This window comes from Lonchura striata, chromosome 5, assembly GCF_046129695.1.
Source record: "Lonchura striata isolate bLonStr1 chromosome 5, bLonStr1.mat, whole genome shotgun sequence".
Lineage (NCBI taxonomy): Eukaryota > Metazoa > Chordata > Aves > Passeriformes > Estrildidae > Lonchura > Lonchura striata.
Genome location: NC_134607.1, coordinates 69,769,802 through 69,794,460, shown reverse-complemented (window position 1 = coordinate 69,794,460; position 24,659 = coordinate 69,769,802). Strand labels below are relative to the sequence as shown.

The window sequence follows — 24,659 nt, the reverse complement described above, 5'->3', positions numbered from 1 at the left end:
ACCCTAAACACACATATTTATGTGATCATTACCTCTACAGTTCTCTCCTGAATTTGATTGATGCCTCTGGCCTCCTTTATGTGCTTACTCAGCGACAGCAGTGTCTCTGCTCTGATTCCCAAGCTGGTTTTAGCTTGGGTTGGTGATATAACCAGATCAGTCCAAGCTGAAAATGGGTTCATTTGTCCTTTTTCTCAGCCCTTGCAGAATTGCCTGGTACATGAGTAGGCTGCCACTTGTCCCCCTGGCTTGCTCAGTCTCATTCTTAAACAGTCTGGCAGTCAGTGCTAGAATTAAACTGAAAAAAAAAATTATTTCTCAGTCATCCTTTGGTTGCTGGTATGCCTTAGCTGGGTGGTTTTGTGCATGTACTGGAAGCTGGTAATTTCAGGTATTTTCTGAAAGACTGAAACGCTTTATTTTGGGTAATTAGAAATAACGTTTTTTTTAAAATTTTCGATTTTTTTCCCCTGAAACCTAGTTAATATTATTGATAAATATAAACTACAGGATGAGGAATCTCTAGCAATGGATTTTTATGCTGACTGTGACATGCTGCTCACTCAGCTGAGGAGCTTGCCTTAAGTCCCACACCTGAGCTACTTAAAGGAGCAGATCTGAACAGAAGCTGTGAATTTGCAGGAAGCGTGAAAGGACTTTAAAGCCTCGTTAATCTGAAGATATTTCTGTGCATTTTCTTTGTGTACAGTTGATTTTTAAGGTGTGTAAAGCCAGAAGCATCAGGTGGGAGAAGTGATGGGCTTGGCTCTGCCAGCATTGATTCCCATTGTGTGTATCCATGGTTGTTCCTGACCACTCTTCCCCAATCCAGTCTGGATTTAAAAGTCCAGTTAGCCTGTGGTGGTGACAAATTCCACTTTCCTGGTCACACTGAAAGCAGGAAAGAATTGGGGGAAAAAAAAAAAAATCCTGTTTTTTCCCCTCCCCCCCCCCCCCCCCCCCCGCTTGTTTTATCTCTACTTCTCTGACAGGTGTTGCTATGTATGTCAAGAGTCTTGTAGTTAAATGAGCACAGTCTTTATTTTTAAGTGAAAATAGGATTTTGAAGTTGGTAGCACTGGAAAAAAATGCTCCTGCTTGCCCTGAGCTGATTGTTTCTTTCCAGGGGGTGTGTGTATGTGACAGAGGCTGGAAAAGAGAGGGATAAGTGTGTGTGGGCACTGGCAACAGGCCACACTCTTCTGGCCATGCTCTGCATCATCCCTCCCTTCTCTCACTGCCTTGCAGAATGTATAGGCTCAGCTCTATAAAATAATACATTTATTTCAAAACTGTGTTAAATGAGCTCATCTCAGTCACTCAGCAGTTAAGAAATCCTGCCAAGTGCTACACGTCTTGTAAATTTAGAGGTTTTTTTTTTTTTTTAATTTGCAAAGGATGAAATACTACACAAGTTACTGAGGCAGAGAGAAGGCATCTTCCTTCACCCGTCACATACTGAGGCACGAAAAATGATGCTGGAAGCCAAGGTTTCTGACTTGACCCTCCTCCTCAGAGCTTCTGAACGTGAAGATTCCCGACTCTCAGGAGCTTTCTGCTCGTGGCAGGCAAAATCATCATCTCTTGCACTCACAGCTGAGGGTTTGGCTGGGGTTGGTGACCAGCTCTAGCACAGCACTTCTCCTTTTCCTTCTCCTTTTCCTTCTCCTTTTCCTTCTCCTTTTCCTTCTCCTTTTCCTTCTCCTTTTCCTTCTCCTTTTCCTTCTCCTTTTCCTTCTCCTTTTCCTTCTCCTTTTCCTTCTCCTTTTCCTTCTCCTTTTCCTTCTCCTTTTCCTTCTCCTTTTCCTTCTCCTTTTCCTTCTCCTTTTCCTTCTCCTTTTCCTTCTCCTTTTCCTTCTCCTTTTCCTTCTCCTTTTCCTTCTCCTTTTCCTTCTCCTTTTCCTTCTCCTTTTCCTTCTCCTTTTCCTTCTCCTTTTCCTTCTCCTTTTCCTTCTCCTTTTCCTTCTCCTTTTCCTTCTCCTTTTCCTTCTCCTTTTCCTTCTCCTTTTCCTTCTCCAGCTTGGAACCTGCAACGGGTGAGACTTCTGCTGCTTCCCTCCTAACGAGGTACGGATTCCAGATCAAATGTTAAGAGCTGCTTGTTTCTACGTGAAGAAATCACATTCGACCCCTGGATTTGTTCCAAGCAGGGATAGCATTACGTTTGACTCTTGTGTTTGAAACTGTTAAAGCCTGCTGATCTGACACAGCTAGGGATGGAGCTAAAATACATCAGCGTTTCAAAGATGGGAGGCAGAAGGAGCTGTTGGGTAATTTAGGATGACATTTAGGGTGTTGCAGGTCATTACACGTAACTGTTACTCCCTGTTTTGAGCTCAGTAGCTTATGTTTGACTGAAAATTTGAAAAATTAACAGGCATCTGCTGGAAATGCTTTTCAGAAGGGCAGGCTGGCTTATTTGGGAGATACTTAGAAATGAGGATTTCAGCATCTCTCTTAGTAATTTGTTCTATGGGACAAACAATCTGTGCTTGCTTCTCTTTTTTCCTTTTTTCCTTTTTTCTTCTCCTTTCTTTTGTGTGCGTTTTGCCGCATTTTGAACTTGGATATGCGAATTCTCCATAGTTTCATGGGAATTTTAAGCTGGCATAAACCAGCAGAATTGCTGAAAGAAGCAGCCAGCATCCCCCAGTTCCTGCCTGGGTACCAGCTGGCCCCTGGTCCTGGCCTGGTGCTCCTGCAGCCGTGGTTGAATCCACTGCAGAACCAGCCAAAAAATCAGCAAAATCAGATTTCTCCTGGCTCTGTACCAAGATCTAGTTCATGGCAAAGCTGCATGAAGGGGAATGAAAGTCAGGGATGAGAAATGGGTAAAGGTGGCTTCAGCAGCAGGTGGTGAAGCCACAGAGTTGCTATCAGCTGTTGGTTCTTGGCCCTTTTCTGATGGGAATACTGGTGTTCTTTGTTGCTCTGCAGCCAGCAGGGTCTCTGGGTTCATCCTCCTGGTGTTAAACTCCAAAACTTCACAACCAGGTGTGCATCAGAATGCTGGAATGAAAAAAATTACAGTTACTGGATGTAGCAAAAGCTGTTCAAGTGTTATCCAGGTATTAGTGTTTATCTTGTTGTTGAGTTTTTAGTATCTGTGTTGTAGTAATTGGTACCTATACACAGGGGAAAAGGGCTTTGGATTTACTGGAGAGCTTATGTGAGGCAAATTAGTCTGAGTGTTGGCAGGTAGAATGTGGAAATTCTCAGTATGTGATGACTGTTTTTAGTAAAGATTTATTTCAAAAAATAAACTCTGCTTTAAAGGCACAAGTTGATATTTATCTTAAGACCAGATGTTGAACAGTATTTAGTGCTAAACCAGGTGACCTTCACACTAAATAATTTTGTTCTCTCAACTGAATGATTATTTGTCTTAGGAGAGCATTTGGTAAGAAATCTCAGTGCCAGCTCTCACGCTTTTAATACTTTATTGTGGTTTGTAATAAAAGGAGAGCATCTTTAGCCTGTAAAAATCTGAGATGTGCATCATGCTAATGTTGTGTTAGTTTATTGTGCTTTCTTTGTAGTCCGAGGAGGGTGAGGTTTTCTGAGATAGAGGAAGAAAGAGCTGAAACTGCAGAGAGCAAGATCTGAGGACAAGTCAGCCCTAGCAGGAGAGGATTGTGGAATGTGGGCAAGGGAATGTCTTGTGGAGTTACAAACTAGAAATTTAAAATATGCCCATCTCCTGGAGCATCACATACTGATGTTCTCTATAGATGGAAAAGGATTTTTCTCCAGATACTACCGAAAGTGTCGACTGATCTTTTTTGTTAGTACTGTCAAAATAATTTTTGTTGTTTTCATTTCAGTTTACCATTAACTCTTACTGTAGTGAAAGTTGTTACATAAAATTGGCTGGTATTTTCTTGCCAAAAGGCTCCAATATTGTTTAAGCAACTGAATGGTTGAAGCACAAAGTCAATATTCAGCTCCCTGATTCCATGTCTCTCCTGGTAGCACAGAGCAAAACTTTCTTGTATTTAAGACTGAAAAATATTCAATTTTCTTTTCAGATGGATTGGGTTTTGGATGACTTGTGAATTATTTCAGCAAGAGTAGCCCTTCACAAGTTTCAGCTGGTACAGGTCTCATTTTACCCATGGGAGCTGCTGAACTCATCTGTACAGGCTTGGTTTGGAAAGGAGTCTTCTTCCCACTTCCATTTTTGTTTAGGAGCTCCTGACACAAACCATGACACAGCCCAGGTCATCAGAGCTGCTGCCACCACTTCTGTGGAAACCCTTTCCCTTGAGATATGACCAAGTATTCATTCAACTCAAAAACATCTTTTGAAGTGACCATCTGATTTTGGGCTGCCTTAATTGAAACTTCCCAAAGTTGCCTGGCCACACCAGTCCCGAGGATGTTCTGCTGCTGTACCTTGGCAGTGTTGGGTTCATGGTTGGACTTGCAGGTCTTTTTCCAACCTAAATAATTCTGTGAATTAATTCTGTGAAATAATTCCCTTCTTCAAATGTTCTTGTTGCTACTGACTGAGCCTCCAAACATTGATATCTTTCCTGCCTGTTTTACTCTCCTCTGTGCTTCATTTTTGGTTGGCAACTGATCCTAAGTCGTCCTGTCCCAGGCAGTGCCTTGTGTCCTGGTTATTCCCTTTTACCTGTATTTTGTAAGATCTTCTACTTGAATTTGTGGAAAAGTTTGCTTGGATGAAATTTTTCTGGCAGACTGCAGTTTTTATAGGGGAAATGACCATATTACTAATTTAAAAATCTTACTTTAAGTTTTTATTGAAGACAGCAAAGGGTGCCTTTTCTGGGGTTTTTTTTTGGGTTGGTTTTTTGGTTTTTTGTTTTGTTTTTTTGGGTTTTTTTTGTTGATTTTTTAAAATATTTATTTTAATATTCATTGTGCAGATGTGTATTACCCTGATAAAGCTATGAAGTAGCCAAGCTGTGCTGATCTTCACTGGAGGTAGAATAGTTTAAAGAAGGCTTTGTGACCTGCTTTAGTTGTTTATACTTCAAAATAATTTTAAAAGAAAGGTGCTTTTTTATTTACCAAGCATTTGCAAGTAAACCTGAAAAACCCATCACAGCAAATAGTAAATAATTTTCTTTACAACACAAGGCCTTTTCTTTTTTTTCTGAAGAAATGGGATTCCTGCCAGCTATCAAAGTTTTCAGAAGATTGCTCCTATTTTCTCCTTATTATGTGTCAAATAGTAAAACATAAAAAAATTGTTGGCAAGCTTTTTAAAAAACAAAATATATCCAGGATTAACACCTTTTTTGACACCATTTAATTTCTTTTCCAGTGGAAAATAATGGCTATTAGAAAAGAAGATCAGTAAACAATGCTGAAATAGAAGTTGTTTGGGTTTTTTTTGATTTGATTTTTTTAAAGAAAGAATCTTAAATTATTAATTGCTTCTGGAACATTAATGCAGTGGCCTTGGAGTTTTCCAAAGGGGACAGTGGGACTCTCAGCGCAGGTCCAATCTGCTGTCGTATCTATGACTTACTACCAGTATACATACATATTTTATATATATATGTATATGGTATTTGAAACATTCAATAAAAATGAAGTTTCGTACTTGGTTCAAGGTGTCTGGGTGCCTTGTGGGCATACAAAATACAGTTATCAAGGAATCATCAATTTTCTAGTTGGCTAAAAATGGTGGTTGTGGTTGTGTATCACTTCTGTGCATCAATTCTTAAGAATTTTAAAAAAAACCTACAACTAGAGAAACCAAAAACTTAAACTAATGGTCACCTTTCTATTCATTGAGCTGTGACTGAAACCAAGAACTGAGCAAAGAGTTTTGCAGTAAGAAGTTGTAGCTAAAATGTACCTAACATGAATTAAACAGGAAATTCTGCAGAGAAAAAGGGGAAATAAGAACTTGGATCTTGTTAATGAAAGTTTTGGCAAGGTGACCTTTTGGGCCTTTTTGAAAACTCCGGTGTGGGATGTGTCATGACTGAGGACAAAGTCTCAAGCTATGTCATGGAAAGTTTAGGTTGGATATTAGGAAAAAATTTTTCACCGAAAGAATAATAAAATACTGGAATTGTCTTCCTAGGGAGGTGGTGGAATCACCATCTCTGGATGTGTTTAAAAAAAGACTGGACTTGGCACTTGGTGCTATAGTCTAGTTGTGGTGTTAGGGCATGGGTTGGACTTGATGATCTTAGAGGTCTCTTCCAACCTCATTATTCTGGGATTCTGTGTTTGAATTTCTCATGTCTTTCCTGACCACGGTGGGAGGAAAAGGTCCTTATTGTGCTGTGTTTGCCATCAGGTGCAAGCCTCTGGTGGGGAGGGAGATGGAGCATTCCCTGAGAATATCCGAGGGTATTTTTGGGAAGCAGCTTTTTGGTGGATGGGATAGACACTGGTCAGAAAGGAGCCTTTGACAGGAATGGAGACTCAGAAGGGGAAAACCTCCTTCCAGTGTCTGGGAATGTTCAAACAGGGAAAGAAAGACTTATTTCAGGGATGCATAGGGATTTGTGAAATTAGGTTGTTAATGGATTGAGAAGAAGTTTTAAAAAAAAAACCCAACATGGACCAGGGGAGTTACTTAAAAGTCTTCTATTCATCTTGCTTTTAATTTTGCTATTCACAAGTGCCATGTTTTATGTATTTTGCTAATAACACGGAGCTCTGGAGTTTACAGTGCTTTTAGAGTTTAATGATGCTCATTCTTGAGGAGGGAGCAGAGCTCCTCCATCACTCAGTGACTCAGGGTCCCAGAACAGGGGTGGCAGAGGCAAAGTGTGAACCTTGAGGCAGCCCTGGGCCAGGAGGCTGGAAAGAAACAAAAACCTGTGTCCTCTGAAGGCTGAGACAGAAGGTTTGATCTGTATTTTGAAGAGTCAGTAGCACTCTTCTACACAGGTCTGGAAAAGAATTGCAGAGTGTGGCATGCCTTTCTTCCAGGAGTTGGTCAGAAACTCAGCTGGTGGAACTCCATGTTGATCCAGGTGTGTTGGTAGCACCTGAGGTGGATGAATTCTACAGAAAAGAAAAGAAATCCAAGTCTTTCATTGAGTTCATCCCATGGCTCCCATGCATAACCTTTATATGAAGAAGAGAGGAAGTCTGAGAGCCTAAGAATATAGACAGATCACCAGACTGGCAGAGATCAAATTGGGATTAAGAAGTTTGAGCAGGAGGAACGTGACAGAGATAAACCACTGCACAGGTGGGGTCATTCACAGAAACAGAATGTCTGAAGAGTATGTGTTAAAATAAGCATATTTAACATAAGTACATTGTATAGAGGTTTCCAAAATACATATTAAAAAGAGGGGAAAAAAGCTAGCAAGAACTCTCTTGCAGTCTCCTAAATTACTTACTTAGTCTGAGGTGATAGCATAGGGGGGAGATGCAGTGGTTTCATCACCTCCTATGGGTGAAGACTTCAGAAATCAGCATTCCTATAGAAAAGTACAGGATTTAAATGAAGAAGACGACTTGCAACACAACTTTTGACTTAATCTCAGGGTGATATTACTTTGAGAATAAGGCAAATGAAAATGACAGGCATTGGTGCCTGTTGAGAACTGGATGCCCTCATTTTCAGAACATCTCAGTGGATTGAAAGGACTAACTCTGGGAAATTGGTCAAGCACCAGATTTGGTCTAAGATAAAGTTCACCTGTCTGCCCCTGTGAGAAAAAACAAAATGGGATCATGAGTGCAGGGTGAGGATGTGCTTGAGAGTACAGTTAAGATGCCTGAGGCACGGATGAAAAATCCACCTTTCCTCAGAGGAGAGAACCATCTGTGATAAAAGGCTTTGGAGCCTTGGTTTGTCAGAGACACTTGAGGGAGCTGGGGCAGAGGAGAGGTTTTCTCCTGCATTAGCAGGACATGCAGGAGGTCATAGCTGTAACTAGGAAGAGGAGAATAGAGAAAATGCTCTGGATTTTCCACAGTGTTTTAGAATGCCACTTCTGCAGGGAAAAATCCCCAAAAGCTGCTTAGCAAACCACGGGCTGATGGGCTGAAAAGGATGCATATTTCCCCTCCCAAAGTATGGAGGTGGATGGCTTGGTGGGATGAGGGAATTGGGGAAACTCATGTTCATCCTAAATTGAATCCAGACAGGATTAAACAGGTCCCAATTCTGGAGCTGCTGGGAACGAGGGAAAGAAAACACCTGGTTTTGTCACATAATTTTCAAGAAACTTTGTTCATAAACAGGAAAATGAAGTGGCTGAAAGAGATGTGGAGAGGGAAGTAAGAAAGGGAAAACTGTGGTACCCACCAGGATTTGCTTTGTCCTCGGTGGGATTCGGTGACAGGGAGAAAGAAAATGGTTTCAGATTCTAATTTTTAATCAAGCAAGTGATTGAAGAAGGCAAGAAAGAGAGAAGGACCTGCCCTGGAAGGGCAAAGTGAGCATTGAGGAGATCACTCAGAAACATTTTCCTTTCTCTTACTTCACTGTAGTTTTTTTCTGTGCAATAAATGTATATTTAATCTAGCTCATTCTAATAGAACTCTGCTCTGGAATTAAAAAACATGCTCTTGTGTCTTTGGGTGTCTCACCATGGATGGGTGGAAGCAAATCCATCTCTTACTCTTGAGATGCTGCCAGGCAATTTGTGATACCACAAATCCAAGCACTTACATATGAGTGAGGTCTCGAGAAAGCACTGACTTGGACACACTAATCATACCAGTAAAGAGAGGGAGGCCTCTGAGTGCAAGAATGACCATTTCCATCATGATGGATAGTTTTAATGAAAATTGTTTTTTAAGGTGTAGGTTAATCTATTTTTTGTTTAAAAAGTAAAAATGGGGAAGCAAAAAAGATTTTTGAAAAAATGAAATGTATAGTTTTGACCAGCAGCAGAAAGCGTAATAAGGTTTTGCCTTGGTTTGGTTTTTGGTGGTTTTATTTACATATTTTTGTGCAAATGAACAGCTTTTGAAATGATGATAAATCAGAGAAAGAAAAGGAAAATGTTTTGTACTCTTAGACCAGCAACATGAATGCAGAATTGGATGCTTTGCTGGGCTTCTGGCTGTGTTGAAATAAAGAGAATTTTCCTAGTTTTTCAAGCTGAGTGAAGTTGGGAGCAGTTTGCCGTATGATACGGAATACAGTGAATCAGCATTCGCGATGGCAGCTATTTATAGTTACTCTATTTTTATTCAAAGCAAAACAATAGCACTGAATTTCAGGCAGTTGGACCAGACACTCAGGAAGGTCTCTCTGGAAGCTGAGGGGAAAATAATCCCATCTTGCTGCATCTTGAGGGCTGAGCTCGTGAGCTCCGCCGGCATCTCCATTTCAGTGCCGTCCTCCGAAGGTGAAATCCGGGGCTGTGCTGGGGAGCTGCAGGAGCAGATGCCTCTAAAATGTGGGTTTTATCCCCTGTTCAGGGGGCTACCAGCATTCCTCGTATTTTCTATTTAAAAGACTCAGCAATGTAATTAATGCCTGCTAATTTTAACCCTCTCTTCCAGGTTTTCTGTGTCTGTTCCACATCCTTCTGCTGCTGCTGCTGCTGAAGCCAACGTGGATCCGAATGCTGTGGCTACAAAGGCTTGTCACTGTCTCATGCTGGGTCCCTCAAATCCAGGAGCTACTTGGCAGTTTCCAAGGCAACCACCTGTGGAATAATTAAAAAGGATGAAGTGTTAGCGTGCCACATATAAGGAATTCTTGCCTGGAGAAAACATTTCACTTTCTTCCGTCTTGAAGAATCAAAAGGTGCTTCTGCCAGCAAAGTTAAGGTAGTACAATTAAAAAGTAATGATTTATTTTCTGGAAGTTTGGAGGTGGAGCAACAAGCCCGATTGGACTGTATGCTATACAGAAATGACCATGGTTCCTTCTGGGTTTATATTTTGGGTAGATTTAAACCCAAAATGCACGAGAATGGTGGTGATGGAGGCAGTATTTTGTATTAGTAAAACAGTTGCATGGGCTGTTTTGCACTTCATGCTGTCTTCCCTCGGATGATTTTAAGCTGGGAAGGACTAAAATGGAGCATACATTAGTTGGAGCATAAATATAGGAAGTGCAGCCTTCATGCCAAGTACACTGAGATTTCTTTGGCATTCAGTGCAGTGATAGATATAAAAGGAATCTAAGAGTGGGCTCACTGCAAAATGACAGTCGGAATCAAGGGTTGATCTTTATCCCAGAGCTTAAAGGGTGGGCAGTGACTAAGTCCATGCAGAACCAAACTGATAATCAGGTTTAGCTGCTTCAGTGAAGCAGCAGCTAAAACAATTTTGAAGTCATATTCCCAGATTCAGAGCTGAAATTGCACAGTGGGAAAAAAAAAATAAATATTAAGCAAAAGAAGCCTGATAGAATAACAAAAAATGGCAAATTTGCTTCTGAAAGTTTGAAACGTTACTTCAGAAGCTGATGGCGAAGGTGTTAGACTTCAGATAACTGGAAAAGTTCTTCTCCAAGTATTATATGTTACTGGATGTATCAGCTTGTTATATATTCCTTTTCTGCCAGTCATTCAAATAGAGTTGAATAGAAAAATATTATTCATTTCTGACAATGGAGTTAAATGGAGGAAAACCACATTCCCATTCTTCCCATAGTCCAAATAACTGCTCAAGTCTGGTTACCTTGCCTGATGCTCTTGTACAGTTAATTTTAGGCGTGATAATTTTGTGTAATTTATTTTCAGAAAAAAAAAAGAGTCCTAAATTTTGAAGTAGAAATATTTGGGATGCCATCTGGGCTTTACATAATAATTTTTTCCTGCCAAAATGTTTGTGGGATTCTGTTGGGAAGTGGATGGGATTTCACATTCCATCTCTTTCCACAGCACAAGATCATTGTTTTTTAGATATGGTGGGTCCAAGAAGAAATAAGAATTGTGTGGTGGCAGATCTGTGATCTGAGGGAATACAAATAGAATATATCCAATAACAACTCTCACCTTTTACAGATGTTTCCTAATTTCAGCAGCAAATATTAGCAAGTACCAACTGAGTACAGCTGCAGTTTTCCACTCTAATACTTGATTTCCTGTCCATTGGTTGGTTGTCACCACATCTTAAATGCCAAAATGGTTTTCTTTCTGCAGTAATTCTTCAGCCTGTTAATTCCTTTCAATATGGAGCTGAGGAAAGTGTTTTTTTCAGGCAAATGCTGTTTTCACATGTGGAAGGAGTGTGCTGGCAAAGTGTCTGCACCAAGCACAGTGAGGAGGATACAGAATTGAGACACTCTGGAGGGTAGAATGAAGGTATTTGGTGTGTGTGGCTCCAGATCCTTGATCTTTCCAAGCAGCATCAATAACTCTCAAAGGTGGGATTGGGCACCTGTGAAAGAGCACGATTGTATTTGTGGAAGCCTGATGCAGTAGCAATCAGGCAGAGCAATGCAGGATTTCCAGGAATCCTGGGAATCCAGAGGAGTTTCAGCTTGGATGCTTCTACGAAACATCCCAAACACATACAAATACCTTCATTTTTCTGTTTGACCTCAAATGCTGTGGGGGAGGTTTTTCTCACGAAGCTTAAATGTCCAGGTGTTGCTGGGCAGGTAGGATGAACAATGAACAGCTTCCTGACAGTTCCTATTCCAGACCCCCTTGAAGGGGATGACTTAGCTCTGAAGAGGTGCCTGTAGAAAGGAATCCATCTTTTCCATGGATAGTTCTGCCTGGATTTAGGTAATTTAGCCCAGGTGGCAAACCTTCCAGGAACTTCAAGTGTGCAATTAGATATATTTGTATGTAAAATTAATTGATCTCTGCTTGGTTCTCCATATTCCATTCCTATTCCAGACTTTCCAGAGCTGAGTGGAGTTGCACTTGATCACTGGTACAGCCCCATTACTCATCCTCCTTTTCCCAACTTGGACATTTGACCCTGTCAGTTTTCCCAGCCTTTATCTGCAAGTCTGTGGTTCAGTGTCAAGGGTAGTGAAGAGCCCCACAGAGTTTGTTAACATAGTTCGTAAGAGAAATAAAAACAGCCGTGCTAAATTTAGGCAGCTGTGCTGTGTGAAAGAAAATACAGTAACAGGCAAAATTGATTTCTGATGTTTTTTCTATAAGTTACATTCTAACGGTCTTTAATCCCTGGGAAGTTTTACAATACTGAAGGGAAGGAGTAGGTGGTTAGAGGCAGTGATTTGTTCAATAATTTTAATCTCTTAAAGTGATTCAGTACCTGTTGACATAGAAGTTGTTTCTGTAGCCTTGGCTATTAAGAATTAGTGCTACATGTACCCAGAAAAGTAAAATTTTCTTCTGAATTCTCTTTCTGTGGCAGATTTGTTTTGCTCCATGTTGGAGCAACTTGGCATCTTTTTGAGAAGAAAAATAATGGGAAATAGTGATATGGTAATTATTTCAAAGATTATTTTGGGACAGTGGTTAATATTTTCCTATTTTTAAACCATTAGACTGTATTAAGAGTGAGTTACAGTGTGGTAGTCTAAAAGTGTCATTAAAATACCCATTAATTTTGTTAAATGAATTAGGACTGTTTCCTGGAATAAGTAGGACTTTTCATCTTGTTGCTTGGAAATCCAGGTGATTTTTCAAAGTGGGTTTGTTTTTTTCCTTCTAGCAAGAGTGGAAATGTAGGGGAAATTCAGGGAAAGAGCAAAAAGCCCAAGTCACCTTTGTGGAAAAGGGAACTCAAACAATGAATGGGCTCTTTTATTAGGCTTGATTTTCCTTTGAGAAGGAGGGGACTATTTTGCTGCACTTTGGTGGATGGGTGTTTTATGGGGAGCAAAGCTGCATTGTAACTTTAATGCAAACAGAATTATCTACAGGGTGACAGACTTTATGCTTGGGCATCTGATCCCTTTCACCCCGCCAGCTGCTCCTGCTGGGCATTTTGGATGTGCTTTTCCAGCATAGTTCTGATGATTTTGCCTGACAGACAACACAGAAAGTCTAGAATAGACTAAAAAGGTCTGACAGCTTGCAGAGAGGTACTGAAGGTAGGAGGAGGAAAGAGCTCTTGTCATTTACTGACCTAGAGCAGTGATTTGTCTCCAGCAGTGGCTACAGCTGGGTTATTGAGGAGCACAGCAGCAGAATGGGAATAGGATCCTCCTCCTGCACACCCTTCATTGTCCAGACAGCTGTTGGACATGGATTGACTGAGCTGGATGTTTTTTGGGTTTTTTTTTTTTGCAGTGTTTACTGGATTTGTCTTTTGGAATTCATGAGTGAGGAGTACTGGGAAGTGTAAAGCTCTGGTTCTCCACCACATCAGCCTGTTCAGTGAGGAGCCATCTTCTTTTGTTAACTTCCGAGCCTGAACTCCATTTAAAATACGCTTCTTTCACTGGAGAAGACTTAAGTAATTAATACATAACTATTTCCATTACAACTATAATTTTCTAGAGCTCAGCCTGCTGCAGTGTTGAGTCAGTTCAAAGCCTGCTGACCTATATACATGAAATAGGGCCACTTACCCCACCTCCACTCATCCTACTTCGCACTCAATTTCATTGAGAGTCCTCATTAATTTCACTCCTGAATTTCATTTATATATTTTAATGTCCAGTGAGTTATCTGCACGCATTTCTTTTTGTTTTTTCCTACTTATTTACTGCCTTTGCTACTGTGAATAACTTTACTGTCATCAGCAGATGTTGTCATCTCACTGTTGAGCCCTTTTCATGCCACTTATGAATTTATTGAACAGTGCTGGGAACAGATCCCAGCTCAGATCCCTGTGGAAAGAAGAGCTGGAATGGCACCAAGCCCTGCCAAAAGCAGAGTGGCTTTGCCCACTTCTCCACGTGGCACAGCTGAATTGGTGGTAAAATCCCTGTGCTGTTTTGGTACATTTGTAAATGTCAAGTCACTGTAAAATATTTTGTAGGAATGGATGATAATATGTAAGATCTAATGTCATTCTTCATCACAGAAATGTTGAGGTTGGAAAAGACCTCTAAGATCACCAAGTTCTGCCCTGGAGCACCACCATATTCACCACTAAACCATATCCTCAAGTGCCATATCCATGCATTTTTTGACTCCACCACTTCCCTGGGCAGAGTGTTCCAGAGCTGCCTATTTGTAAATTCACCTTTGAAAGATAGGGTGGGCAAAGGATTCACCTTTTTGGATGACTGAGGATGATGTTTAATGTTTACAAGGTCCACGCCTGCTTTGTTCACAGCATTTTTCATCTTCTGAGTTTTTAGTCTCAGAACCAACTTGGTTTGAACCTGATGGTTTATTACTCTCTGCATTGCCAATAAATGGAAAATTATATTGAATAAGGGAAATTAGGCAACAGAATTGATCTCCACAATTATAAATACACACTTGTTTTAGATGATTAGGTGTAGGAAATTGCCTGAGCAGTAGAACTGCTCCTTGCTCTTGTTTTTCAACATTAATGTAGCAAACATCTAATGTAAAACTGGGCCAGATTTAAAGGATCTGTAGCATGAAATAACTTTTCCAGTGGTGTCCTGCAGCTGCAGCTTAGAGAAGTAGAGAGTTGAGGACACTAAAATGCTGCATATAAGTGCAGTGTCCCAATGTCCCACTGCTGCTTCCTATTACCTCCTCTGTTCATTCCTTATTACTCCTGAAATTCAGTTTGCTTTTTCACCGCTCCTGTTGCCAACCACTGTGAAAACTGTATTTTCACAAAGCTATCTGTAGTGACTTCAAGGTCTCACCTAATCAGGAAAAAAAACTAATTTAGAACCCCTCATTTTCAGTGCGTAGTTGGTCGCTTTTTTCTATGTACAGGGTCTTAGAATTAATCTACTTGAATTTCATGTTCTGTTTTCTCTCGCAGTCACGCTGTATAATAACTAGCTGGAAGAAAACACTGAGGGTAACTGCTTTGATGCATTTACTGGTTTATCTGTAATAGACCTGTGACCTCACAGTGTGTCCTTTTCAACATAATTTGTTGTGCAGTTAAATGAGAGAGGTCTAACTCTAGACCTGTACAGGAGTCTGGTTTTAGGTATGTATATGAGGGTTTATGTTCTAAGGATGTAAATTAACTGTTGGTTAGTAAGACCCCTCCTCCTTTCTGCTCTACAGCTGAGTTTTCTTCAAGACCTTGTGGAGAAATTGGTAATTTTTAGGGACTCCCAACATCCACAGCACCCTTTCAGAGCCCTCCTGTCTGTGACCTGCAGATTGCAGCCCATCAGTTGGTATTTTTAATAACTTGGTTTCCTTAGAAATCTGGCTGTGTCCACGTGCTCCTGGCTGTGGAATTCCTGGTAGGCTTTGGCAGTGAGCAGTGCTCAGCTTCCCGGAGAGAGGATCCTCTTGCCTGCTCCTCTCTGCAGGCAGGCGCCAGAGCTGGAAGTTCCCTAAACTCTTACGTCCTGAACACTGAGTTCATTTGGGTTTTCATGTGGTGAAGAAGCATTTCTGAGGTTTTTTCCCCCCTCCCCACAGCTTTGTCCTGTCGAGCCCTTTATATTCTGTCACCTGCTGGCCCAGCAGTCTTTCTCATAAGCTTCACCCTTCTGGTGGATTTGATAAAATTTCCTCCTAACACATCAGTTCTCAGTATTTTTTTTTTTTCAGCTTAAAATTTTGCATTTAGTTTCTTAAAGTCTTTTTTTTTTTTTTTTTTTCCCTGGAATCACGGTATGATTTCTCTTTTTGAAGGACATGCTTTTGAACCCTTTTTTAATATTGTTCTTCATTTTGTTTGAAGTTGTACTTACTCTATTCTTCCATATGCAATAGGGGATCTTTAGCAAGCTGTCATCCTTGTAATACTCTCCCCTTTTTTTGCCTGTTCATTTTAGTTTTCTTTATAGCAGTTTCCTTGATTTTTCATCACAGAATGCCTGAGCTTATTTGAGGACCTGACTAAGGTCACTTGGTCCAACCCTCATGCTCAAGCGGGGATTTTTTTTTTTAGTCGCATAGCTAAAAATAGAGAAAACTACTGTTTCAAGTACTGAACTTGAGTGCTTTGTAATCAGTAATGCAGCCACTCTTGCAGCAGTGAAGATCCTGTGCCCAGGTCAGGGCTGGGTCAAGTTTTGCCTCTGCTGTCAGTTTTTGGAGTTGTTTGAAGGAGTGCTAATTAATGGTGTCTAAAAATGCATTGTTTACATTACAGTGACTACTCTGAGAATTTGTCCACCTCCAAAATCCTGCAGTTTGGCCACTTTAATTTCAAGAGATGATGATTGATGCTGATAACTGTCAGGTACTTCATGAGGCTGGGAAGTTCCAGAACCACAGAATGGTTTGAGTTGGAAGAGACTTTATAGACAATCCAGTTCCACCCCCTGACATAGGCAGGGACACTTTCCACTATCCCAAATTTCTCCAATTGTGGAGTTGCGTTATTTAAATAATGCAACTCCACACTCCAATCCCTGTTCAACCTGGCTTTAGACACTTCCAGGCATGGAGCATTGTCTGGAACTAGGAAGTCTCTCTGCTTCTGAACTTGGTTTTGTGTCTTTTCTTTCTTCCTGTGCTTTTATTGGAAGGAAGAGGTTTTGAGCTTCATGGGCTTCCATGCACTTTGAGATACTCTTGTCAGACAAACTGACACAAGAAAGTTTATTACCAGAAAATTTCTCCTTCTTGTGTGTCTCATCCTGCTGGAATAATTGGAAGATTCTGCCCCCCAGCCAGTGAAGTGGAATGAGCAGTTTGGTTCATCCTTCTGTAATTATTTCTGTGTGGTCAGATGAGCTGCTGTCTGCATTCCCTGAGCTGTAGTGAGGGATTTAGACACCCAAAATCCTCATAGATCTAGTGCAGGTATTTGAAATTGAGTGAATTAAATCTCACCCTGGTATTTCAGTGTTTTGAACTGGCCAGTGTTTCCACTTTTAGAGAGTTTTTTCAGTCATGATGGTTAAGAAAGAGCAATTTGATACTTGATTAAAAGCAAGAAGGCTTGCAGTCTCTTTGGGTGAAAAGAAGTTACAGTCCTTTGGGTGACCTAGAAGGATAAAATGAGAATGGAATTTTAAATCACATTTAAAGATATTATAAAATGATGTTGATTGCAAGGAACAGCTTAGTTTGACTTGGGTGCTTGATAGTTTCACCTGTTTTTCCTCATTCTTACGTAAGTACATGAGAAGTTTGCAACTTGGAGATGTACTCAGAGGCTGCATTTCTAGCAGTATATATTCCATTTCAGAGACTATTTTCAAAAGCATGCGGCAACAGGTAAAGGGGGAATGGCTTCAAACTGAAAGATAGCAGTTTTAGATGAGATATTGGGAGTAAATTCTTTACTGTGAGGGTGGTGGTGCCCTGGCAGAGGTTACACAGAGAAGCTGTGGCTGCTCCATCCCTGGAAGTGTCCAGCCTGGAATAGTGGAAGGTGTCTCTGCCCATGGCAGGAGGTGGGACTGGATGGGCTTTAAGGTCTCTTCTTGCTGAAACCATTCTGCAGTTCTGTGAAATGAGGAAAAACCCCAGCATACTCAACAGAAGAATCTGGGTTGAGACTAATCTGTCTTTAAAGGTCAGGCTGAATTTGGGTGTTACCACTTTCTGTTCGTTCCGTATGGTCAGTGGCAGCATCAGTTGAGCTGTTTCTGAGTTTTTAAGATGAGTTTGTGTCTGGACTTATTCACACACTACCAAGAAAAGGAAAACCCAAAGCCAACCCTGAAGCAGATCTTTTAATTTCTTAGTTGTTAGTGGTTGTTCATCCAAATAAGGGACTGATCTGACTCGCTGGAAATTTTGTGGTGCTTTTACCCTTGATATTATGAGATTGCAGTGCTCAGGTTCGTGTGGGTGAGCGGGCAGTCCTGCCTCAGTGTGCACACACAGAACCCTCAGCAGCCTCTGGCCTGAGGCTGATGAACTTTTTTCTGTTCTCTTTTGTTCTGTCTGTAGCTTCCTCACTTTTGGGCTCTGCAAGAATGCAGACTGGTCTAAAAACTATGTAGATTACATAATGTAGGGCTGGGGTTTCTTCCAGCTGAGTGCTGCCTGATCTCAGTTTCTAGCAGGTTTGGAAAGATCTTCTGCCCACCAAACCTTAGAGCAGGTGTTTGCTTCAGCAGTGGCATTTGCTGATCTCGTTGTTGTGTTAATTTGGGGAAAGACAATATTTTCTGGAGGTCTGAAGGATGCTGAGAGCTCTGTCTTCATTTGTTCCCATCAAATAAATGTGGATTGAATGCAAATGTTCAGGGATGGTGTCAGGACAGAGAAGGGTGTTTTCAGTTAATATCTGCCAAGAATTAAGGAAAATTAACGCAAAATTCTTGTGGTTTGGGACAGTACTCACTGGAGGAGTTGTCTGCTCCACAGATGGGGCTGTACAGAATACTTGGGATAACTGGTCTGAAGCAAGGTTTGTGTACAATTCTGCAGGGGTATCTTTCACTTTCTTTAGATGCAGCAATTTGTAGTTCTTAAGGGAAGGACCCCACAGTTCTTGCTCAGGAAAAAATCATACTGAAATCAGTGGTAAGATTTTGTTGGTATCAAAGCCTGAAGAAGCCTCTGCAGTCAGTGAATAATCAGTTTGGTGTTTATTCAGAGGATTTGTTTCCTTCAAGTTGTCTATTTTCACCTTCTGTAAGGTCCTAAGGTTATTTCAGGAATTAAGTTTCCGGTGTTGTCTATTTTAGACACTTGGCGTGGGATTTCAGACTCTGCTGAGGTGTTGGCAGTGGTACAACATGTGGCTGCTTTATGGTAACTCCTGCTCAGATTTGTGATGCAAATACCATCTCTTCTGCAGGTTTTCAGAGCTCTGCTTCCCCTGCAACTGAGGGTTTCACCTAACTAGCTTTGTGAAAAGTGATATCCATGTAATCCCCCCGGATTAAGAGTAATCTCACCTGGATATCTGATTTTTAAGGTGAGGTGAGATTTATCCAGTGTCTCCTAATTGCTGGAATAATTCCAAGCAACAAGTATTAAGATCTTTTCTTCTTTTCATCATTGTGGTTCTAAAGAGGGAACTTGAGCTTCCTTCATAATTGTTATTTCTTGGTGTTCTGCCATCAAAAGCAGGTAACAGTCTAAAGACATTTGGGCAAAGGAAACTTCGTCCTGAGTATGGAGAGTTGTTTTGTTTTTTTTTTTTTTTGTTGGTAGAAGAGGATGGGCATCCTAAAGATTCAAGTGGAACTCACTTGAAAAAAAAAAAAACAACTTGATTTGGTATATAAGCAGATTTTTAGAATGATGCTGCTGCTCCTCCTTGAAGCTCTTCCAACTGAAATACACACTGCCATATGCTGCTGGAATACCAGCACACGAGCTGGGTTAAAATACAAATGAGCAGAGCTGCACTTTGAGGCGTTAGTTCTGCAGAGGGATCCAAAATGGTTCCCTTTGTCACTCTACTAAACACCTAAAGTTAGTTTTACAACATGCCTGTGCAAAACATTTTGGAGGCTTTGGGTTTGAAATGAGGATTAAGAGGTTGAAAGGGAGAGAAAAGAAATTTTCCAATTTTTTTTGTCCTAATCTAGGAGCAGGCACAGGTGATGTGATGCCAGTGTACCACCTATAGCAAATAAAGAGATAAGGCAATTTTGTAAGCAGCTCAAAAAGCTTGGATACTTCACTGGACATGGGATTAATCAGATACTTGATAGCTTCCAGAACTCTACTGCTACTCTTTACTTAAAATAGCTTTAAGACACCAATATTTAAGTGTTTGCTAGAATTTGGACTTCTTAATGTGTGTGTTAATCTTTTAAAATCTACTTTTGTACTGTAGGAAAATTTGTGGGCCATATAAAACAGCCTTTGTAATTGGGAACAGATAATTTAGATGCCTCATTTTTATGTTTTACAGAGATACTTGCTAAGGAAGAATGCAAAGTTTCCCAGCTACTCCTCTCCTGAAAGTTGTTTTGAGCCAGAGTAATGATGAATAATAATGAGCAATAAATTAACAGGGCTGTATATTGCTGTCATCGATGGGGAAGTGCTCCTGCTGATTTTATTCCAAATGCTGATCCCATAGTGGTTGATGCTGTGATCGTGGGAGGAAACATCTTCATTTAATTCATGTGTTTTATTAAAGCCATAGATAGTTATTTTAATAAAAACGTCAGGTACTTGTGATCTTAAAAAGGCTGGAAAACTATGATGCAGAAAAGGTTCTCTTCCCTTCCTCTTCCCTTCCTCTTCCCTTCCTCTTCCCTTCCTCTTCCCTTCCTCTTCCCTTCCTCTTCCCTTCCTCTTCCCTTCCTCTTCCCTTCCTCTTCCCTTCCTCTTCCCTTCCTCTTCCCTTCCTCTTCCCTTCCTCTTCCCTTCCTCTTCCCTTCCTCTTCCCTTCCTCTTCCCTTCCTTTTTTTTTTCCTTTCTTCTCTTTCTTTCCGTGGATAAAGAAGACCTGACAGGGATGCATGGACACCATCAACAACATTCCTCACCAAGTATTCAGGAACAATTGGGCTACTGGTATTTCAATAATTGATAATTAATGAGTTACTTTATAAATAACACTTCGAGTTCTTTTTACGTGCCTGCTGGGTTTGTTTTGGAAGGGGGAGGAATGTCAGACAAATTTCTGGCGTTTCTGTGCTACCTTGGAGACTAGAAAATGTTTCATTATTGGCATATGAGATTCTTATGTAACTTGGTAATTCTGGGAACAAGAATTTTCAGAAAAATGCTGAGCAGTTCGAATCTCCTCATAAAATTAGAAGATTTAAAACCACTGTGCTAAACACTTCTGTGATAAATTCCCCAGAAATAAGAGCATTCCAAGCTCTTGGAAATGCATTAATTTTTCTAGGATTGCATCTTTAAGGAGTTAAAACTCCAAATCCCATGGAGTGAATGGCACACTGGTACTAATTACATAAACCCAGTGTGTTTGCTTTTGCAAAATATTAAATTGGGATACAATGGAAGGTGAGGAGCTGCTGCCTTGGGCATCAGGAGCAGAGCTGGTGCTGTTCAGGATGTGGTTTGTGTCTGCAGCCCCCAGCACAGGGCAGTGTGAAGAAGGTTGCCCTGATCTCTTACTGCTGTCAAGAGGTTTTTTATTTGTTTTCTCCGAGTTCAAGGTCTGTAATTCTAGCGGGACAAGCCAGGAAAGGACTTGTCCTACTTTTTTTTTGTGTAAAACAGCATGGCTTATCTTATCCACTCTCTTCAGACCTCTTGCTATATTCCATAGAGAGGGCTTGATTGAATTATTTTTTTTTCAGTATAAAGTGAAAATAGTGGTTGTTAGTGTTCACACCTGCTGTGTGAATTTCCTGATTCTTAAGTGGATTAGAAATTGCCATATTCCATTACCTTCTTGAGGGCACAGATAGTCTGACACAGGAATCCACTGATTTGGGATGACTCAGAATTAAAAATGAGTCAGTTGTGCCTTACTCGGTTCAATATTATTTTTTTTAACTTACAGATTTAGAAATAAGCAAGAGTTCAGAATCTATATACTTTATTTCTTGTGTCAGGAAACGATCTTCCTTCATTAGATTATTTCTCTTTTTGTGTTTTTCATTTCTCAGGGTTCATTTGTGGTGTTGGCCAGTTTGTTCGCTTTATTCCCCTTTCCTCACTGAATGCAAGGTGTTGGTAGAACAAATACATCTGAAAGTTTTATCTTCTCCTGGATTACTGAACTGGGTGTGCTGTGCACTTTGGTGCCTCCGAGTACTGTCTAAACTTCAGTCAAAAATTCAGGTCCAGGAGTTGCAGAAGGGGTGGCAGTAAAATGTGTTTGGATGATAGAAGGGCTGGAAAGAGAGAGCTGTGTCAGGCAAGCAGCAAGCATGTCTTTAGTCACTTCTGTTAAGTGCTTTTCTGGCTAAACTAGTGTCCTCTTGCATAAATTCTCATCGTATTCTAATAATACACAGAGTTACCATTTACTTTCTCCTAAATTAAGGTCACACATTTTCTTTTTCTTTTCTCTCTTTATTTTCCATGTTACTTCTTGAGGTAATGAGGTTCAAGAAAAACAGCAAATCAGGTATTTTCCATGCCTGTATTTTTGCAGATAAGTTTACCAAGGAGGAAAACCATCTACAAAGGGCTTCTTTCAAGGCAAGGGAGCACAGTTGATATTGAGACAACACAAAGCAGTAGGCATTACATAGCAGTAGCAATAAAATTAAGCATGAAAATTAACTTCAGTACTAACTTCAGGATTTTTATTTTTTAGTAAAAGACAGTTTTAGGACAAGAAAATGTATTAAAAGCTGAAGGAGAGTAGGTTGAGATTGGATCTTAGGCAGAAATTCTTAGCTGTGAGGGTAGGGAGGCCCTGGTACAGATTGCCCAGAGAAACTGTGGCTGCCTCACCCCTGGAATTTTTCAAGACCGTGTTGGATGGGGTTTGGAGCAACTTAGGATAGTGGATGGGGTTGAAATGGGGTGGTCTTCAGGATCCCTTACAACCCAAATGATTCTGTGATTCCATGGAACTTTTAGATTCATGTCTCTGTATCAAGCCTGTGTGGTTCTCTGTGAAAGAAGATGAGAACTCTTCCTCAGAAGTGCCTGTTGGTGTGCTGTTAGAAGCTCTGCCGTCCTAAAACACCAATGAATGCTAAATATTTAGCACTGCTGTTACTAAAAAGTGAGAAGTTCCTTCCAATTCAAGCTTGCTTGCCTTCCAGCTGTAATACCCCACTGTGCCTTTCTCTCCAAGGATGGAAGAGCTGTTTGTTCCTTGTCATATTCACAAAGCACCTATGAAAACAAGGTCAGGGACTCATCTCCCTAATGCAGGAGACGTTTGGCCTGGCGTCACAGAGTCTGTATCCCAGCCAGACCTGATATTTCCCAAACTCTTCCCTGAACTCTTGCCAGTCCCTTGGCGTCTCCGCAGCCTGGGTATCAGAACTGGACGTGAAGTTCTAGCCTAGAACTGAGCTTGATTTGTTGCACAAACACAACAAATCTTATGTCATCAGCCAAGCCCTTAATGTGGATTTGCCCTGCACTGGCTGTCCCTACCAGGGAGATTCAGTACAGCTGCTCCCGAGCCCGTTCCTGGGAAAAAGTGTCCAGGTCACGGAGGAGTAGCCTGAGCTCCTTCAAATCTGGGTGATGTTGATTTGTTGGGATTAAAATCAGTTGTCAGGGTTAAAATCAGTTGTTGCCTTCAACAGCTGTCTCACTGTGGAGTGTTAATGTTTCCTCTGCCAGTTCTTCAGTTATCCACAAACTTAACTCTCAAGTATTATTATTATTATTATGTAGATGGTTTATAAAACTTCCAGGGCCCAGTCCCATGGCTGTTTCTCCTTCATGTCGCCCATTGCTCTCATGGAAGCTGCCATCCACCACCTTTGCAACAAAAAGCAGTTACCAGCCCTGGAAAAGATGAGAGCACTTGGGTATCCCAGGTGAATATTCTTACGGACAGAATGAGTCATTTTTGTGCGGACTTCTAACATGTGGGTGAGTGAATCATCAGGTGTCGAACAGATTAATCTTTTTTAATAGGACATGCACAAAATCATGTTTTCTCACTGGGACAACTTGTAGCTGCCTAAAGACAGTATTACAGAGGCAGAAATACAGTGGCATTGTGTGCTTTGGAGCGTGGTACCTTGGGAGATGATCCATGAAACAGCCCAGTGTTGCTTTTCATAGCTCTTGGTGTGCCTTAAGTGGCCTTTAAAGAATTGTTAAGAATAGAAGATTTTTGGCAGGGGGAAATAATAAAAAGTTGACTGATAGTTGCATAAGAAATTGAGTGAAAGTTTGACTTTGTGATTTGCTTGTGTTGCAAAGCAGCTGTAGGTAGGTTGTGCTTGTCTTTTCCTGGGGATAGGACAGGAGGAAATAGCCTCAAGTTGCACCAGGAGAGGCTCAGTTTGGATTTTAGTAAAAATTTCTTCACCAAAAAGGTTGGCGGGCCCTGTCACAGGCTGCCCATGGCAGTGGTGGAGTTGCTGTCCCTGGAGGGATTTAAAAGATGTGGCACTTGGGGATCTGGATTAATGATGGCCTTGGCAGTGCTGGATTAATGGTTGGACTCTGTGATCTTAGAGGGGTTTTCCAACCCAATTAGTTCTGTTTAAATTTGCATACCTCACGATGTTGATCCAGCATGTATCAAGAGCATGTGTAAAAATAAAACCATGTCTTTGGTGAAGAGCTGTGCCCAAGTCCCATTTAGGTAGAAAAAAAACAAGGCTAAATTTCTTAGACTGTCTAAATGTTGGGGAGTTTTTTTCAGTCCACAGCCAAGTTCCACTATCCAGAATTATGCTTAGTGCTGGGTTTTAATGAGGTCTGAAAATGACAGAGCAAAACCGTCTTCCTGTTATGGCTGATTTAGGATAGGAAGTGAAGAATGACATTTAGCCATGGCTTGGCGGGGTTGAGGGCTTCAGTGAAAACTCACCACAAGTTTACGTGAAAAGCTGGTGGTTCTTTCCTAGAACTTCATTTAAAGTTTAGTTTTCTACCAGTACTGTGAGCTCAGACAGTTTTCTTCAGGTTTCTTTGGAAAGCATTTCTCAGTAGGTGTCTTTTAGAGGGTTTTGAAGGGATAAAAATTACTTTAGAGAGCATTACATGGACAAAACAATTTCCTGAGCAGCATCACTTTTTACATAAGTCAGGACTACAGGCTAGAAACCCATATTTTCGTCACCAAAGTAAATTTGAAGAGAGATTCATTCATTGCAAGCTAAGCTATAGATGCTTTTAGAGCCTGACCAAATCCTGGTACGTAAAAGCATCTTCATGCTTACAGACTTCTGAATATGGATTTTGTATAGAGTAGAAGGGTTG

At 40.8% G+C, this 24,659-nt stretch overlaps 1 protein-coding gene across 6 annotated transcripts in view; it reads left to right on the top strand.

Annotated features, from left to right (window-relative positions):
• LOC110470912 (endonuclease domain-containing 1 protein-like) overlaps positions 1-24,659 on the top strand; it is a 159,868-nt gene that overhangs the window by 26,641 nt on the left and 108,568 nt on the right. For 5 of the 6 annotated variants that reach the window (XR_013340048.1, XR_013340047.1, XM_077783697.1 and 2 more), the window contains exon 2: positions 9,466-9,735. The gene's annotated coding sequence lies outside the window, so the exon portion shown is untranslated. Of the gene's footprint in view, positions 1-9,465; positions 9,736-12,048; positions 13,300-24,659 lie in introns of those variants that run through there. The other variant, XM_077783700.1, reaches the window with a different exon arrangement.